The 18,960-nt window shown below is 42.9% G+C and overlaps 1 protein-coding gene across 1 annotated transcript in view; it reads right to left on the bottom strand.

The window, feature by feature from the left end:
• ddr2l (discoidin domain receptor family, member 2, like) overlaps positions 1–12,710 on the bottom strand; it is a 48,925-nt gene extending 36,215 nt beyond the window's left edge. The window contains exon 1 of the mRNA XM_071404276.1: positions 12,540–12,710. The gene's annotated coding sequence lies outside the window, so the exon portion shown is untranslated. The remainder of the gene's footprint in view (positions 1–12,539) is intronic.
• Positions 12,711–18,960: the final 6,250 nt, after the last annotated feature.

The following is an 18,960-nucleotide window of genomic DNA, read 5'->3' as shown; positions in this document are numbered from 1 at the left end:
TGGGTTGCTGGAGTCTTTGACAATTGTGTAGGCCTGGTATAGAGGCTCTGGATGGCAGGGTGCTCGGCCCCAATGATGTACTGGACCGCATTCACAATCCTTTGTAGTTGCCTTGCGGTCGGTGCATTGCAGTTGCCGTACCAAGCTGTGATGCAACCAGTCAAAGGGCTCTCAATGGTACAGCTGTGATGCAACCAGTCAAAGGGCTCTCAATGGTGCAGCTGTGATGCAACCAGTCAAAGGGCTCTCAATGGTGCAGCTGTGATGCAACCAGTCAAAGGGCTCTCAATGGTGCAGCTTTAGAACTGAAGGCCCACGACAAATCTTTTCAGCCTCCCGAGGGGGAAGAGGCGCTGTCATTCCCTCTTCACAACTGTGTGGGTGTGTGGACCATGTTAATTTCTTTGTGATTTGCACGCCAAGGAACTTGAAGCTCTCGACCCGCTCCACTACACCCCAATCGTTGTGGATGGGGGAGTGTTTGCCCCTCCGTTTCTTGTAGTCCACGATCAGCTCCATTGTCTTGCTGATGTTGAGGGAGAGGTTGCTGTCCTGGCACCACACTGCCAGGTCTCTGACCTCCTCCCTATATGCTGTCTCATCATCGTCAGTTATCAGTCCTACCACAGTCGTGTCATCAGCAAACTTGATGATGGTGTTGGAGTCGTGCTTGGCCAAGCAGTCGTAGGTGAACAGGGAGCACAGGAGGAGACTAAGTTGTTGATGGTCAGCGTGGTAGATGTGTTGTTGCCTACCCTCACCACTTAGGGGTGGCCCGTCAGGAAGTCCAGGATCCAGTTTCAGAGGGAGATGTTCAGTCTCAGAGTTTAGGGATGATCTTGGAGCGGACTATGGTGTTGAATGCTGAGCTGTAGTCAATGAACAACATTATTACGTACAACACATTACTTTTGTCCAGGTGGGTGAGGGCAGTGTGGAGTGCAATAGAGATTGCGTCATCTATGGATCTTTTGAGGTGGTATGCGAAATGGATTGGGTCCAGGGTGACCGGATGATGGTGTTGATGTGAGCCATGACCAGCCTTTCAAAGCATTTCATGGCTATAGATGTGTGTGCTACAAGGCGATAGTCATTTAGGCAGGTTACCTTGGGGTTTTTTGGGCACAGGGATTATAGTGGTCTGCTTGAAACAAATTGGTATTAAAGATCGGGCCAGGGATAGGTTGAAAATGTCAGTGAAGACACTTGCCAGCTGGTCAGTGCATGCTCTGAGCACATGACCTGGTATTCCGTTTGGCACAGCGGCCTTGCGAATGTTAACCTGTTTAATGGTCTTACTCACTTGGAGAGCGAGATCACTCAGCCGCCTGGAACAGCTTGTGCTCTCATGCATGGTTCAGTGTTACTTGCCTCGAAACGAGCATAGAAGACATTTAGTTAGTCTAGTAGGCTAGTGTAGAAGTTTAAGAAGTTTAAGCTGCCTATCAATCATTGTTTTTGTAACCAGTGGACAGCCAGTGAAAAATGCGCTCTGTCAACCGCTGCACAGTGCAGATCCCGGCCTATAGAATAAAAGTGGGGCTTTTATTGCTCAATCTAATTCATCCTGATAAAAAAAATCATCCATAGGCCTAATAGACACATGCTCAAACTCACACACTTCTGATAGACTTCATGGGACAATTTGTAGTTGCTACATCCATTTTTGGACTTATACATGATATAAGTGTATATATATATATATATATATACACAGCTGAAGTCGGAAGTTTACATACACTTAGGTTGGAGTCATAAAAATTCGTTTTTCAAGCACTCCACAAATTTCTTGTTTACAAACTATAGATTTGGCAAGTCGGTTAGGACATCTACTTTGTGCATGACACAAGTCATTTTTCCAACAGTTTACAGACATATTATTTCACTTATAATTCACTGTATCACAATTCCAGTGGGTCAGAAGTTTACATACACTAAGTTGACTGTGCCTTTAAACAGCTTGGAAAATTCCAGAAAATGATGTCATGGCTTTAGAAGCTGCTGATTGACATCATTTCAGTCAATTGGAGGTGTACCTGTGGATGTATTTCAAGGCCTACCTTCAAACTCAGTGCTTCTTTGCTTGACATCATGGGAAAGTCAAAATAAATCAGCCAAGACCTCAGAAGAAAAAGGTGGACCTCCACAAGTCTGGTTCATCCTTGGGAGCAATTTCCAAACGCCTGAAGGTACCACGTTCATCTGTACAAACAATAGTACGCAAGTACAAACACGATGGGACCACGCAGCCGGCATACCGCTCAGGAAGTAGACGCGTTCTGTCTCCTAGAGATGAACGTACTTTGGTGCAAAAAGTGCAAATCAATCCCAGAAAAACATTAAAGGACCTTGTGAAGATGCTGGAGAAAACAGGTACAAAAGTATCTATATCCACAGTAAAACGAGTCCTATATCGACATAACCAGAAAAGCCGCTCAGCAAGGAAGAAGCCACTGCTCCAAGAAAGCCAGACTACGGTTTGCAACTGCACATGGGGACAAAGATCGTACTTTTTGGAGAAATGTCTTCTGGTCTGATGAAACAAATATAGAACTGTTTGGCCATAATGACCATAGTTATGTTTTGAGGATAAAGGGGGAGGCTTGCAAGCCAAAGAACACCATCCCAACCGTGAAGCACGGGGGTGGAGGGACTGGTGCACTTCACAAAATAGATGGCATCATTAGGATGGAAAACTATGTGGTTATATTGAAGCAACATCTCAAGACATCAGTCAGGAATTTAAAGCTTGTCGCAAATGGGTCTTCCAAATGGACAATTACCCCAAGCATACTTCCAAAGGTGTGGCAAAATGGCTTAAGGTCAAGGTATTGGAGTGGCCATCACAAAGCCCTGACCTCAATCCTATAGAACATTTTGGGGCAGAACTGAAAAAGAGTGTGTGAGCAAGGAGGCCTACAAACCTGACTTGGCACAGTGGTCTGATATTGGCACAGCGGTCTGATATTGGGGCACAGTGGTCTGATATTGGCACAGTGGTCTGATATTGGCACAGTGGTCTGATATTGGCACAGTGGTCTGATATTGGCACAGTGGTCTGATATTGGCACGCAACGGTCTGATATTGGCACAGAGGTCTGATATTGGTACAGTGGTCTGATATTGGCACGCAACGGTCTGATATTGGTGCGCAGCGGTCTGATATTGGGCACAGTGGTCTGATATTGGGGCACAGTGGTCTGATATTGGGGCACAGTGGTCTGATATTGGGGCACAGTGGTCTGATATTGGGGCACAGCGGTCTGATATTGGGGCACAGTGGTCTGATATTGGGGCACAGTGGGCTGATATTGGCACAGCGGTCTGATATTGGCGTGCAGCGGTCTGATATTGGCACACAATGCAGATAGCCTGGTTAGCCAATGTGCGGGAGCACTGGTTGGTCAGCCCAATTGAGTTAGTATGTACATGAATGTATAGTTAAAGTGACTATGCATATATGATAAACAGAGAGTAGCAGCAGCGTACTAAAGAGGGGTTGGGGGGGCACACAATGCAAATAGTCCGGGTAGCCATTTGATTACCTGTTCAGGAGTCTTATGGCTTGAGGGTAAAAACTGTTGAGAAGCCTTTTTGTCCTAGACTTGGCACTCCGGTACCGCTTGCCATGCGGTAGTAGAGAGAACAGTCTATGACTGAGGTGGCTGGGGTCTTTGGCAATTTTTAGGGCCTTCCTCTGACACCGCCTGGTGTAGATGTCCTGGATGGCAGGCAGCTTAGCCCCAGTGATGTACTGGGCCGTACGCACTACCCTCTGTAGTGCCTTGTGGTCAGAGGCCGAGCAATTGCCGTACCAGGCAGTGATGCAACCAGTCAGGATGCTCTTGATGTTGCTGCTGTAGAACCTTTTGAGGATCTCAGGACCCATGCCAAATCTTTTTAGTTTCCTGAGGGGGAATAGGCTTGTCGTGCCCTCTTCACGACTGTCTTGGTGTGTTTGGACCATTCTAGTTTGTTGGTGATGTGGACACCAAGGAACTTGAAGCTCTCAACCTGCTCCACTACAGCCCCGTCGATGAGAATGGGGGTGTGCTCGGTCCTCAATTTCCTGTAGTCCACAATCATCTCCTTAGTCTTGGTTACGTTGAGGGAGAGGTTGTTATTCTGGCACCACCCGGCCAGGTCTCTGATTGGATAGATAGAATGTGGATCCCCAGCCTGCTGGCTTAAGTCATGTGTTTAAGTATATTTTTTGCATTTATGTCCAGATGACAGATCATTTTAACTATAAACATCTGTTTATAACCCTAAAGCATTCTGGGTGAGAGGAGCATAAAAGAGACAAAGCTAATTAGGATTGAGATAACACCCTCATCACCTCCTTTTGAGACACTGATGTTCCCTCTGGGAAAATTATTGTTATTATATTCTATGTTATTCTATTCTATGCTAATCTATTATATGTTATTCTATGTTATTCATTTCTATGTTATTCTATTCTATGTTATTCTATTCCATGTTACTCCATTGTATGTTATTCTATTCTATGTTATGCTATTATATGTTACTCCATTCTATGTTATTATATTCTGTTATTCTATTCTATGCTATTCTATTCCATGTTAATATATTCTATGCTATTCTATGTGGTTCTATGTTATTCTATTCTATGTTATTTTTATTCTATGTTATTCTAATCTATAACATTTTGACAAACTCAAGAAACAGACATGAAAAGAGAATTAGCTAAAACATCTCTGAAGGCCCTAGTGGTATATTGTAGGGCATGTGTAACTACTGTGAATTTGCATAAAGGAAATGCATTTTGTCCAAACATCAGGTCTCGAACAGTGAAAATCATGTTTTTCATTCAATTGGATGATATTTGGATGAAACCAGTTCAAAGTAGGATGACCCAAGTATGAAAAATAACTGTAGCTGGTACATTGATGAAGTTTGATAATAAAGTTACTGGTCCCCTGCCCCCCGTGTCAAACACTTGGATTCAGGAGGCAGACATTACCAAGGATTTACTTCCAGGCTTCATGCAACATCACATAAAGCCAGAAATGTAATACACCAATTGTAGCGTCTCGTCATGTTTAGTCATTTAAATATGTACCGCCTTAAAACCGTCATCACGTGTGCGCTTACGCCTTTACTTTGGCTTTGTTTACCAACTGTACGCTAGCTACTAGCTCAAGCAGAACGTACGACCAAAGATACTGGTACCCGTTCATCTGTGGTGTGACTGTTAGCTAGAAAGCTACTTACCAGCATGTGTTGTGACTGGATGCCATGGTGTAAATTTAACATTTAAATTTAACATTTTTTCAGAAGAATGAAGACATCGGACAGCAGTGGCGGCTTTTCATTTTAGTTGGACAAGCTGCAAAATTACGATAATGTCACACGGCGTGTGCTGTGACCATTTCGAACTAATCTACGTTATCAACTGGGGAGAACATTTGATGGGTCTTGCCGGGTAGCTAATCCTGAAGGCGGATGCTGTACCATCATTGACAGTGGAGCTTGCAAGCGCTGACCATAATGGAAGTATCAGAGTTTGATGAGTCTGACACGGTAGCCAACATTTTGGGGGGGTTCAGGGGGCTAACGTTAAATAATGCAACTGTGGCTGCTTTGACTTGCAAAAGGTATATTGTAGCATATACTGTTCAAAACCACACCTGAGAGTCTATATGGTTTTAATCCTTCCATCCCGAGTGGCGCAGCGGTCTAAGGCACTGCATCTCAGTGCTAGAGGCGACACTACTGACCCCGGTGTGATCCCGGTCTGTATCACAACCGGCCGTGATCGGGAGTACCATAGGGCGGCGCACAATTGGCCCAGCATCCTCCGGGTTAGGGGAGGGTTTGGCTGGGCTACGCCGTCATTGTAAAATAAGAATTTGTTCTTAACTGACGTGCCTAGTTAAATAAAGGTTAAACAATTATAAATAAATAAATCCCTAAGACCCTGACATTAAGTCTGAGATGCTGCATCTACTCCCAGGCAACCGCCACAGCAGGAACGCTGTGATACAAAATAAGCTTCTCAAGGCAACGCAGACAGGCTCCTGGATCTTCACTTTAACGAGTTCACCAGCGCCGTGATCCAGCACTGTATGTGGGGAAGCTGTGTGAGCTGTCCATCCCAGGACCCCTGTCTGCCCAGTGAGAGAGGCCTGAGCTATTCATCTCAGGACCCCTGTCTGCCCAGTGTGAGAGGACCCCTGTCTGCACAGTGAGAGAGGACCCCTGTCTGCCCAGTGAGAGAGGCCTGAGCTGTCCATCTCAGGACCCCTGTCTGCCCAGTGTGAGAGGACCCCTGTCTGCACAGTGAGAGAGGACCCCTGTCTGCCCAGTGAGAGAGGCCTGAGCTGTCCATCTCAGGACCCCTGTCTGCCCAGTGAGAGAGGACCCCTGTCTGCACAGTGAGAGAGGCCTGAGCTGTCCATCTCAGGACCCCTGTCTGCCCAGTGAGAGAGGACCCCTGTCTGCACAGTGAGAGAGGCCTGAGCTATTCATCCCAGGACCCCTTTCTGCCCAGTGAGAGAGGCCTGAGCTATTCATCCCAGGACCCCTGTCTGCCCAGTGTGAGAGGCCTGAGCTGTTCATCCCAGAACCCCTGTCTGCCCAGTGTGAGAGGCCTGAGCTGTCCATCCCAGGACCCCTGTCTGCCCAGTGAGAGAGGCCTGAGCTGTTCATCCCAGGACCCCTGTCTGCCCAGTGTGAGAGGCCTGAGCTGTCCATCCCAGGACCCCTGTCTGCCCAGTGTGAGAGGTCTGAGCTGTTCATCCCAGGACCCCTGTCTGCCCAGTGTGAGAGGCCTGAGCTGTCCATCCCAGGACCCCTGTCTGCCCAGTGTGAGAGGCCTGAGCTGTTCATCCCAGGACCCCTGTCTGCCCAGTGTGAGAGGTCTGACAAGGAGGAGGCCATAGCTGGATTTGTCTTGGGGGTGACTGACGCCAAGTGGGTGTCTGAAGACCCTGCTTGATTGAAGTGGGGTACATGGGTCCCTCTCCTCTCCCGCTCCCCTCTCCATCAACAGAGCCTCTTCAACCTCAGGAGGCTAAAGACATTTGGCTTGTTACCTAAAACCCTCACAAACTTTTACAGATGCACAATTGAAAGCATCCTGTTGGGCTGTATCACCACCTGGTACAGCAACTGCACCGCCCTCAACCACAAGGCTCTCCAGAGGGTGGTGCGATCTGCCAAATGCATCACAGGGGGCAAACTACCTGCCCTCCAGGACACCTACACCACCCGATGTCATAGGAAGGCCAAAAATCATCAAGGACATCAACCACCCGAGCCACTGCCTGTTCATCCCGCTATCATCCAGAAGGCGAGGTCAGTACAGGTGCATCAAAGATGGGACCGAGAGACTGAAAAACAGCTTCTATCTCAAGCCATCATCAAACAGCCATCACTAGCACATTAGAGGCTGCTGCCTATAGGCATAGACTAGGATTCACTGGCCACTTTAAGGAATGGAACACTAGTCACTTCAATAATGTTTACAAATCTGGCATTACTCATCTCATATCTATATACTGTATTCTATACTATTCTACGGTATTTTGGTCACTTAATGTTTACATATCTGGCATTACTCATCTCATATGTATATACTGTATTCTATACTATTCTACGGTATTTTAGTCACTTAATGTTTACATATCTGGCATTACTCATCTCATATGTATATACTGTATTCTATACTATTCTACAGTATCTCATTCACTTAATAATGTTTACATATCTGGCATTACTCATCTCATATGTATATACTGTATTCTATACTATTCTACAGTATCTCATTCACTTAATAATGTTTACATATCTTGCATTACTCATCTCATATGTATATACTGTATTCTATACTATTCTACTGTATCTTGCATTACTCATCTCATATGTATATACTGTATTCTATACTATTCTACTATATCTTGCATTACTCATCTCATATGTATATACTGTATTCTATAATATTCTACTATATCTTGCATTACTCATCTCATATCTATATACTGTATTCTATACTATTCTACTGTATCTGGGTCCGTTCTGCTCTGACATCGCTCGTCCATATGTATATAGTCTTAATTAATTCCTACTTAGATTAGTGTGTATTGGGTATATGTTGTGTAATTTGTTAGATATTACTTGTTAGATATTACTGCACTGTCGAAGCTAGAGGCACAAGCATTTCCTTACACCCCCAATAACATCTGCTAATCACGTGTATGTGACCAATAACAATATGATTTGATCTATCTCTGTAGTTGGAGTGCATTTCCTACAGCATAAACTTTTACGTGAAATTATATCATTTTGTTACTTTGTATTTTTAGTTTTTCAAGCATTCAGACGGGAGAGAAGCGTTACAAATTGAACAAGTCAATGAGTCCTGCACACTGTAGGGTGGCCGGGTGGCATTACGAGGATAAATCAGTCTGATTAATTTCATGTTTAAGATTCTAATCCAGTATCCAATAGGATTCCTGCAAAGTCTCCAGTAGATCAAAACAACACTGAGTAAAGAGCCTCTGGGAAAAAACACTTGATTCAACACAGAATACATCAGAAAAAAACAGACGGAGAGGGTGGTGCTAGTTAAACCCTATTACCCACAATGCCAGGAGGAAACAAACTCGCCCACCAAAGTTGGACAGGAAATAAATGAATCATTCTCCTAGGGTCATAGTGTGCAATGCACAGTCACTGGTCAGTCAATCCTGCTGTCAGAGAGAGGTGAAATTGCTGCTGTGTAAGAGACATGGTTTGACCCAGATGTACAAACCTGACCTGGGAAATTGACTGTTTCAACACCTAAACCAAGACAAGGTCAAAGGGGAGGGGGTGTGACACTTTATAAAAGTGAGGACATTTCTGCACACAACCTCCCATTCATAGGCTTACACGTAAAAGATTACCAAGACAAGTTGGATCAATTATATCAATTATTCCCCCCTTCAATCCAATTCAGAATATCAACATATTTAACATCCAATGGACAGCCTTGATACTATCAGAGCAAAATAAGTTAATGCTGGGATTATTATCATGGGTGATTTGAACAATGTTAATGTCTCTGGACTTAATGGGAATGGATTACAACCACTTGTTAACATTCCAACAAGACAGAATGACATCCTTGACTTTTATAATACCCCTAAAACAATGAGTATGTTTACATGCAGACAAATAATTCAATATTAAACTGACTACGGCAGTAGGCAGATTATGCATTAGTCACATTAAACACCTTAGTCTGCTTATCTTAACCGGTGTACGGTCAAAATCAAAGTAAGCATATGCCGATTAAAATGCATGGTTTTCTTTCTAATTATTAGGACATGTAAACATCTTAATCGGAGTCCCAGCGGTGTATTTCACCTGCGCTTGTGCCAGCACCTGTAGTGCAAGTCTCCCTCTTGGCATTGAGAGAAAGCCAAGAGTGTGCAAAGCTGTCAAGGCAAAGGGTGACTACTTTGAAGAATCTAAAATCTAAAATATATTTAGATTTTTTTTACACTTTTTTGGTTACTACATGATTCCATATGTGTTATTTTATCGTTTTGATGTCTTCACTATTATTGTACAATATAGAATATAGTCTAAATAAAGATTAAACCGTTGAATGAGTAGGTGTGTCCAAACTTTTAACTGGTATTGTATACAGTTGAAGTCGGAAGTTTACATACACCTTAGCCAAATACATTTAAACTCAGTTGTTCACAACGCCTGACATTTAATCCCAAAAATTCCTTGTTTAGGTCAGTTAGGATCACGACTTTATTTTAAGAATGTCAAATGTCAGAATAATAGCAAAGAGAATTATTTATTTCAGCTTTTATTTTTTTCATCACATTCCCAGTTGGTCAGAAGTTTACATACACTCAATTAGTATTTGGTAGCATTGACTTTAAATTGTTTAACTTGGGTCAAACGTTTCGAGTAGCCTTCCACAAGCTTCCCACAATAAGTTGGGTGAATATTGGCCCATTCCTCCTGACAGAGCTGGTGTAACTGAGTCAGGTTTGTAGGCCTCCTTGCTCGCACACGCTTTTTCAGTTCTGCCCACAGATTTTCTATAGGATTGAGGTCAGGGCTTTGTGATGGCCACTCCAATACCTTGACTTTGTTGTCCTTAAGCCATTTTTCCACAACTTTGGAAGTATGCTTGGGGTCATTGTCCAATTGGAAGACCCATTTGCGTCCAAGCTTTAACTTCCTGACTGATGTCTTGAGATGTTGCTTCAATATATCCACAAAATGTTCCTACCTCGTGATGCCATCTATTTTGTGAAGTGCACCAGTCCCTCCTGCAGCAAAGCACCCCCACAAAATGATGCTGCCACCCCCGTGCTTCACGGTTGGGATGGTGTTCTTCGGCTTGCAAGGCTCCCCCTTTCTCCTCCAATCATAACGATGGTTATTATGGCCAAACAGTTCTATTTTTGTTTCATCAGGCGAGAGGACATTTCTCCAAAAAGTACGATCTTTGTCCCCATGTGCAGTTGCAAACCGTAGTCTGGCTTTTTTATGGCGGTTTTGGAGCAGTGGCTTCTTCCTTGCTGAGCGGCTTTTCATGTTATGTCGATATAGGACTCGTTTTACTGTTGATATAGATACTTTTGTACCTGTTTCCTCCAGCGTCTTCACAAGGTCCTTTGCTGTTGTTCTGGGATTGATTTGCACTTTTCGCACCAAAGTACGTTCATCTCGAGGAGACAAAACGCGTCTACTTCCTGAGCGGTATGAAGGCTGCGTGGTCCCATGGTGTTTATACTTGCGTAATATTGTTTATACAGATGAACGTGGTATGGTCCCATGGTGTTTATACTTGCGTAATATTGTTTATACAGATGAACGTGGTACCTTCAGGCGTTTGGAAATTGCTCCCAAGGATGAACCAAACTTGTGGAGGTCTACAATGTTTTTTCTGAGGTCTTGGCTGATTTCTTTTTCTTTTCCCATGATGTCAAGCAAAGAGGCACTGAGTTTGAAGGTAGGCCTTGAAATACATCCACAGGTACACCTCTAATTGACTCAAATTATGTAAATTAGCCTATCAGAAGCTTCTAAAGCCATGACATAATTTTCTGGAATTTTCCAAGCTGTTTAAAGTCACAGTCAACTTAGTGTATGTAAACTTCTGACCCACTGAAATTGTGATACAGTGAATTATAAGTGAAATAATCTGTCTGTAAACAATTGTTGGAAAAATTACTTGTGTCATGCACTTGTAGTAACTTGTAGTAACCACTCCACAAACAAGAAATTTGTGGAGTGGTTGAAAAACGAGTTTTAATGACTCCAACCTAAGTGTATGTAAACTTCCGACCTCAACTGTATGTACATAATTTTTACTCATCTACCAATAGGTGCCCTTCTCTGCGGACATTACAAAACCTCCCTGGTGTTTGTGGTTGAATCTGTGTTTGAAATTCAGAGATACAGCGATGACGTAGACATTCATAAATCATGTTAAACACTATTACTGCACACAGAGTTAGTCCATGCAACGTATTATGTGACTTGTTTTGCAAACTCCTGAACTTATTTAGGTTTGCCATACTTATTGACTCAAGACATTTCAGCTTTTGATTTTTAATTAATTTGTAGAAATTTCTAAAATCATAACTCCACTTTGACATTATGGTGTATTGTGTCTAGGCCAGTGACAAACAATCTCCTTTTAATACATTTTTAATTCAGGTTGTAACACAACTAAATGAGGAAAAACACATTGGCCCATTTTTTTCCTCAAGGCCCCCAATATTAGCCAGATAATTTTGCGCAAAATAAGTATTTGTTTGGCAATCTCAAGGCCTTCAGTTTGGAGACATGTTGGCTATAACCAAGCATAATGCACGCGCAGCGGTTAGAAGAAAATGACTTATTTTATTGTCAGTGGCCTTATCTCTGCGGTCCCGTAATTACATACGAGTCTACTCTTAAGAAGCAGTCTGTGAAATGTTTAAATCACCAAAAGAAACAGCCTACTTAAACAAGTTCATTGCATTTGGATAAGCAAACGTAAGATAAAACTACAGCAGGGTACCCCAACAGGCCCACGGGTGATTTTGTTTGGCCCCCAAGTTGTTTTGTTGTTGACATAAAACACTGTAAAAACACCAGCAAATCAGCTCAAAGTGATTTAAATTTTGGAAATGTGTTCCAAAGTATTCCCACGCATAATAGAGAGATAGATGTGATCGTATACATATGTAAGCAAGGTTTAAAATGATTATGTTTGGGCGGTTAACCTCCCCCCCAAAATAAAAATAAAGACAAAAAGCATTATAGGCCTAAACGATTACAATATATGTTCGATATCCTTATAACTCTGTTGTCATAATCAATAACGTAATCAACAGTCCGTCTACAACAGTGAGTTTTAACGTTTGAGAGGTCCTAGGACGAGCGTAAACATTTCTCACTCCCAGTTCGTTTGGTAATCGCAACAAAGACTCCAACATAAACAGCCATGGGATAACTTTTATCTGTTCCAGGCAAATTCAACTTGTTTCTTTGTACCGACAACATGATCAATTTACCTGATTTGAGTTATTGACGGGATCCAGACAATAGACTTTCTCAGCTCGACTGGCCTTCGGACACGCTTGTTGATTAAAATTTCCGGATCATTATCGCAAAAAAGTGGATGATTCTCGGTGTATTACAATGGATCTGAGAATCAGCACACAAGGAAAAAAAGTTTCAATGTAATTTTTACATCACATCCCGCTTCCGGCCCATAGAGGGAGAAGGAGGTGCGACCATGGGCGCAACATGGTCTCATGCGCACGATCACGATTTGGGACATTTGTCTAGGCTATATGACTCCTGTTCCGTTAGGCACTGGAACACGCATTTTAAGGCAAATTCACGTGATAAATGTAGGCCTAACCTAAGCCTATACTAATCAAGGTTGAGGCCAGTTTCCCTAAATTCCCTGAAATCAGTGATGGCTCTGATGTCATCCCATAATAAAGGATAGGGTTTAAAGCGTTTCTAACTAACCTTCTAGTCTAGAATAGCCTTAATCATAATCCCTAATCCTCCAATAACAACACAGAGAGCCTTTTCAAAATGACTCTGTCCAGGCAACCAACCTACAGACGTAGGACCTTAATTTAATAATTTAATTTAAGCAGGAAACGCAAATGTGTGATGTATCTAAGTTTTAAAAAAGCTTCTGAAGTTTGCAATTTCCACTTTAAAATGTCAGATTTGTATGAACCCCATTCAAACATTTCCGTTAATTATAATCTACATAATAATTCCCATTTCCTGTGGCTGGAGGATTATTTTCCTGCTGTAGCAAACTGGCTCCTATTAAGATCCTACACCTGTACTGTATAGGCCCACTCTGAGTGTCCAGAAACCCCACATCCAGGCTAGGCCAGCTGTCCAATAAAATCCTATTTATCAACATCAGTGCACCTTGTCAGGGTTTAATTGGAATTGCCCGCTAACATTGCATTTAATTTAAATTCAGAGTTTACCCGAAGATAGCAGTGCTGGAAATTCTTAATCGCTTTTCTCAATGAATAGCCCCAACCAACAAAACACATTACATTGTGAGTGAAGGTTGTTGAACACAGTCTCAAGAACTTTAGTGATGGAGCCTATAGGAGAGGGAGATTTTGTTGCAACCCCCATTTCATAGACTTTCCTTCCTGCATTGGCACCCTACCAGAATGCAATCATACGACTAGAGTAGACAACATGAGTTATCTGGAACACAATAAGTGATTTTTTTCATTGCTAAATGCAACTATTTTGATGTGAGGTTGTCCCCTAAATCTGCTTAGATTAGTGCTGATCTATGATCAGGTCTCCCCTGTTCATGTAATCATATTCATTATTATCCTAAAAGGTGAAACTGATCCTAGATCAGTACTCATACTCTGAGATGCTCCGTGTATATATAGGCCCTGGTAAACCCAAAAATACTTTTCAGAAGTATCGCGTCCACTTTGAACAGCAGAGGACAGCATAACCCAACAATAAAGGAGATTCAAACTCCGTCCCCCGTGAAGTGTTTTTCCACGTCCACTCCCACATCTCCACATGCCGAGTCATGAGGTTTCCCCTCCGGGGTGATGTAATAACCATCTCCACATGTTTTTTTTGTTGTTGATTGGTTCCCCCTAAAAACGCACAGGGCCTAGAAGATGGAAACACCCAGCACTGAGTGGAAGAATACAGTACGCAACACCACTAGTAAACAGTGGTATGCATTTCTATTCATTGAGGCCACAAGAGCAAAAGATAGACGTTTTGGCCGTCGTCTTGGTGGGGGAACAACACTGAACCGTTCAGGGGAAGGAATATGCCTGTTTGATGTCCTGTTATGTATTATGATCTGAATCCTACATTGAATTACAATATTGAAATCAATTTTTGGCTTTATCTTTACAGGCCTGTACCAAACAGATTGGACTCCAAACTGGTAACAAAGCGGTAACAAGGTGGTAACAAGGTGGTAACAGGGTGGTAACAGGGTGGTAACAGGGTGGTAACAGGGTGGTAACAAGGTGGTAACAGGGTGGTAACAGGGTGGTAACAGGGTGGTAACAAGGTGGTAACAAGGTGGTAACAGGGTGGTAACAGGGTGGTAACAAGGTGGTAACAGGGTGGTAACAGGGTGGTAACAGGGTGGTAACAGGGTGGTAACAAGGTGGTAACAGGGTGGTAACAGGGTGGTAACAGGGTGGTAACAAGGTGGTAACAGGGTGGTAACAGGGTGGTAACAGGGTGGTAACAAGGTGGTAACAAGGTGGTAACAGGGTGTTAACAAGGTGGTAACAAGGTGGTAACAGGGTGGTAACAGGGTGGTAACAAGGTGGTAACAAGGTGGTAACAAGGTGGTAACAAGGTGGTAACAGGGTGGTAACAAGGTGGTAACAAGGTGGTAACAAGGTGGTAACAGGGTGGTAACAAGGTGGTAACAGGGTGGTAACAAGGTGGTAACAAGGTGGTAACAAGGTGGTAACAGGGTGGTAACAGGGTGGTAACAAGGTGGTAACAGGGTGGTAACAAGGTGGTAACAAGGTGGTAACAAGGTGGTAACAAGGTGGTAACAGGGTGGTAACAAGGTGGTAACAGGGTGGTAACAAGGTGGTAACAGGGTGGTAACAGGGTGGTAACAAGGTGGTAACAAGACGGCAACAGGGTGGTAACAAGGTGGTAACAAGGTGGTAACAAGGTGGTAACAGGGTGGTAACAAGGTGGTAACAAGGTGGTAACAAGGTGGTAACAGGGTGGTAACAAGGTGGTAACAGGGTGGTAACAAGGTGGTAACAGGGTGGTAACAAGGTGGTAACAAGGTGGTAACAAGGTGGTAACAGGGTGGTAACAAGGTGGTAACAGGGTGGTAACAAGGTGGTAACAGGGTGGTAACAAGGTGGTAACAGGGTGGTAACAGGGTGGTAACAAGGTGGTAACAAGGTGGTAACAGGGTGGTAACAAGGTGGTAACAAGACGGCAACAGGGTGGTAACAAGGTGGTAACAAGGTGGTAACAGGGTGGTAACAAGGTGGTAACAAGGTGGTAACAAGGTGGTAACAGGGTGGTAACAAGGTGGTAAAAGGGTGGTAACAAGGTGATAACAAGGTGGTAACAAGGTGGTAACAGGGTGGTAACAAGGTGGTAACAAGGTGGTAACAGGGTGGTAACAAGGTGGTAACAAGGTGGTAACAAGGTGGTAACAGGGTGGTAACAAGGTGGTAACATGGTGGTAACAAGGTGGTAACAGGGTGGTAACAAGGTGGTAACAAGGTGGTAACAAGGTGGTAACAGGGTGGTAACAAGGTGGTAACAAGGTGGTAACAGGGTGGTAACAGGGTGGTAACAGGGTGGTAACAGGATATTAAAGGGGTAGTTCACCCAAATGACAGAATGTTGGTTTCCGTACCCTGTAAGCAGGCTAAGATAGACAGCAATCATTGCTTTGGTTTTGTTTACCTGGCCACTGTCTCCAAAATGTTCAGCATTTTTTAGCATTTGTGTCCCAAAAAAACAATGCAAGTCAATACTCCGATAAGAATTCTTCATTTTTCATGTCCAAATCATCCAAATGTGTCCTAAATTGATTGTAGTGTAGCTCAATATAGCTACTCAAAGATGATTTGGGCATGAAACGTGAAAACTGCTCATATGTAAATAACAGATAAGTACAATCTTGAACCAGACTGTAAAATAAACTAGTAAAATAAATTAATAATGTCAAATTCAAAACAACATTACTCATGATCCTTTCATCAGTTTAGCAGAAAGTATGACATTTCCAGGATGACAAAATTGACGTTATGTGGATTACGTGAGGATAGAGGTTCATTGCTACTAGATTGTAGCAAGGAAACCTAGTAAAGTCAGATTTCGAGTCATTTACATGGAACTTCCTATGAGTTACATCATAGTATTACATCACTAACTGGCTTCTGTTGTCACAGTGTAAAACGTAGATCAGATTAGGCCTACACAGCAGCAGTCAGCAGTCAGTCGGTGAACTAATATAATTGAGTCATATTTCATAGGGATTTTCAGTTCAGTTTATCGTGATACAGTATTACTGTCCATTCCTAATAATTCAAAGGGCAATATCTGAGGTATGCATTTGCGTCATATATTCTGACAAATCAGAACACAGTCCAGGAAGGAAAGACATTCTGCCTATCACGTTATGATCAGAACATTTGTGGTAGTAGAGCATAGATCTAGAGCTGAAATCTAGCATCGTGGGAAATCCTGCACACTCTGATCACTTGCAGTTTTTGGGCGTCCCAGCTCCCTCAATGTGATTCCTTCAGCTGTCATATTTACTTTCTGGAGTAGATAACGATGGATAATGATGGATAATGGTGGATAGCGGTGGATAAAGGTGGTGTCTAATGCATTCTCAGCTGTATCCCTCCTAGTTGAACACAGGCTTACTACGGGCCACTGTTGACCACATGGTCTTCAGCACAACCTCTCTTGATGTAGAGGTGTTATGTTATTTGTTACCTGGCATGATGACTCCTTGTTGTCCCCAGTCCACCTGGCCGTGCTGCTGCTCCAGTTTCAACTGTTCTGCCTGCGGCTATGGAACCCTGACCTGTTCACTGTGATTACTATTATTTGACCCTGCTGGTCATTTATGAACATTTGAACATCTTGGCCATGTTCTGTTATCATCTCCACCCGGCACAGCCAGAAGAGGACTGGCCACCCCTCATAGCCTGGTTCCTCTCTAGGTTTCTTCCTAGGTTTTTGGATTTTCTAGGGAGTTTTTCCTAGCCACCGTGCTTCTACACCTGCATTGCTTGCTGTTTGCGGTTTTAGGCTGGGTTTCTGTACAGCACTTTGATATATCAGCTGATGTAAGAAGGATTATATAAACAAATTTGATTTGATTTATTTGATCGTTCCAGATGATTGAATTGTTGTGAGTTCACCATTTGGACCATTTAGTAGGTCTAGGTTAGAGTTAGGTTACTACCAGACAACGTACATTATAAGTTCCCATATCCTGTGCAGCTGTTCAAGTTAACATCACTTTTGGAGATCTTTGTACTGAGAAGACTTTGTGAGCGTGACACACATGCCAATCATTGTTGAGCACATCCTTTCATAATAATATGTGATGGAATGTAGAAAGAGGAAGTGCTCTGACTTCTAAAGTTGCTGTTGGTCACAGGCAGACTGTAGTCCCCTGCACAGCTTTCCCATTAGGCTGGGCTGGGTGTGTTCATGAGGGAGTGTTTTCATAAAGAATGATACAATGACATGAGTGATAGGGAGCGATGAGAAAGTCTTGCATCGATACTGAACTTCTCACTGGAGGCCAAATGTCTTTGACTGACTTACAAACTAAAAGGTTTAGTCACGTCTCAAACAATTTCAAGAATGAATATCAGAAATGTCAAGAAGCAAGAATTGACAGATTTTGTATTTTATTATCTGATTGACACACCTTTGGCATAACATTTTCTTCAGTCATTCAACCAACTATTGTTATTGGCTTTAATAAAATATGAACATAGCATTCTCACACTACCATTACACATACCATTTTGTTCATACCATAATGAAGTACCATACAGGAACCAGTACAACAGGGATTTTCTAGCGTACAAGACCATTTTTTACAAGACCATTTTTTACAAGGCCATTTTTTACCAGACCATTTTTTTCTCAAGAATTTTATTGTTATTATTATTATATATATATTTTTTAAAGTCACTTTGCACAACTTTACATAAGTCCTATTGACTAAAGATGGACCAGACCATCTGGCCTGTCTGTCCCTGCTGTCCAATATGAACAACAGTCCAACATCAGGGATGGTGTTCTGTTAAATACTATAATCAAACAAACAGGCTTAACTAAACTTGATGCTGTAGGCTACCGTGTTACCTAGGGTCACCGTTACTGTCTGCAGTAGGCTACCGTGTTACCTAGGGTTACCGTTACTGTCTGCAGTAGGCTACCGTGTTACCTAGGGTCACCGTTACTGTCTGCAGTAGGCTACCGTGTTACCTAGGGTTACCGTTACTGTCTGCAGTAGGCTACCGTGTTACCTAGGGTCACCGTTACTGTCTGCAGTAGGCTACCGTGTTACCTAGGGTCACCGTTACTGTCTGCAGTAGGCTACCGTGTTACCTAGGGTCACCGTTACTGTCTGCATGTCTCCCCATGGTGGTCAAATGCATCATTAATGTTGAATGTTTTAAAATGTGACAAAACAAAATTTGTGTAAAAGACCCTGCTGTGTATTATAGTGTAACAGACATCACACTGCTGTGTATTATAGTGTAACAGACACCACACTGCTTTCTTACCAGTACCACTTCCTCCCTGACCAGATTTAACCAAGACTGGATCTCAAAACCTCTGTTTTGCAAACTCACGTGCCGCTTGACAAATTCTTATCTAGCTATGCCACCGAAAATCTGGCAATTTGATTGAAACTTTAAGATGATTCATTTC

The sequence above is a fragment of the Salvelinus alpinus genome, chromosome 5 (assembly GCF_045679555.1).
Source record: "Salvelinus alpinus chromosome 5, SLU_Salpinus.1, whole genome shotgun sequence".
NCBI lineage: Eukaryota > Metazoa > Chordata > Actinopteri > Salmoniformes > Salmonidae > Salvelinus > Salvelinus alpinus.
The sequence above is the reverse complement of the archived record's forward strand: the minus strand, read 5'-3'. Positions and strand labels throughout refer to the sequence as shown.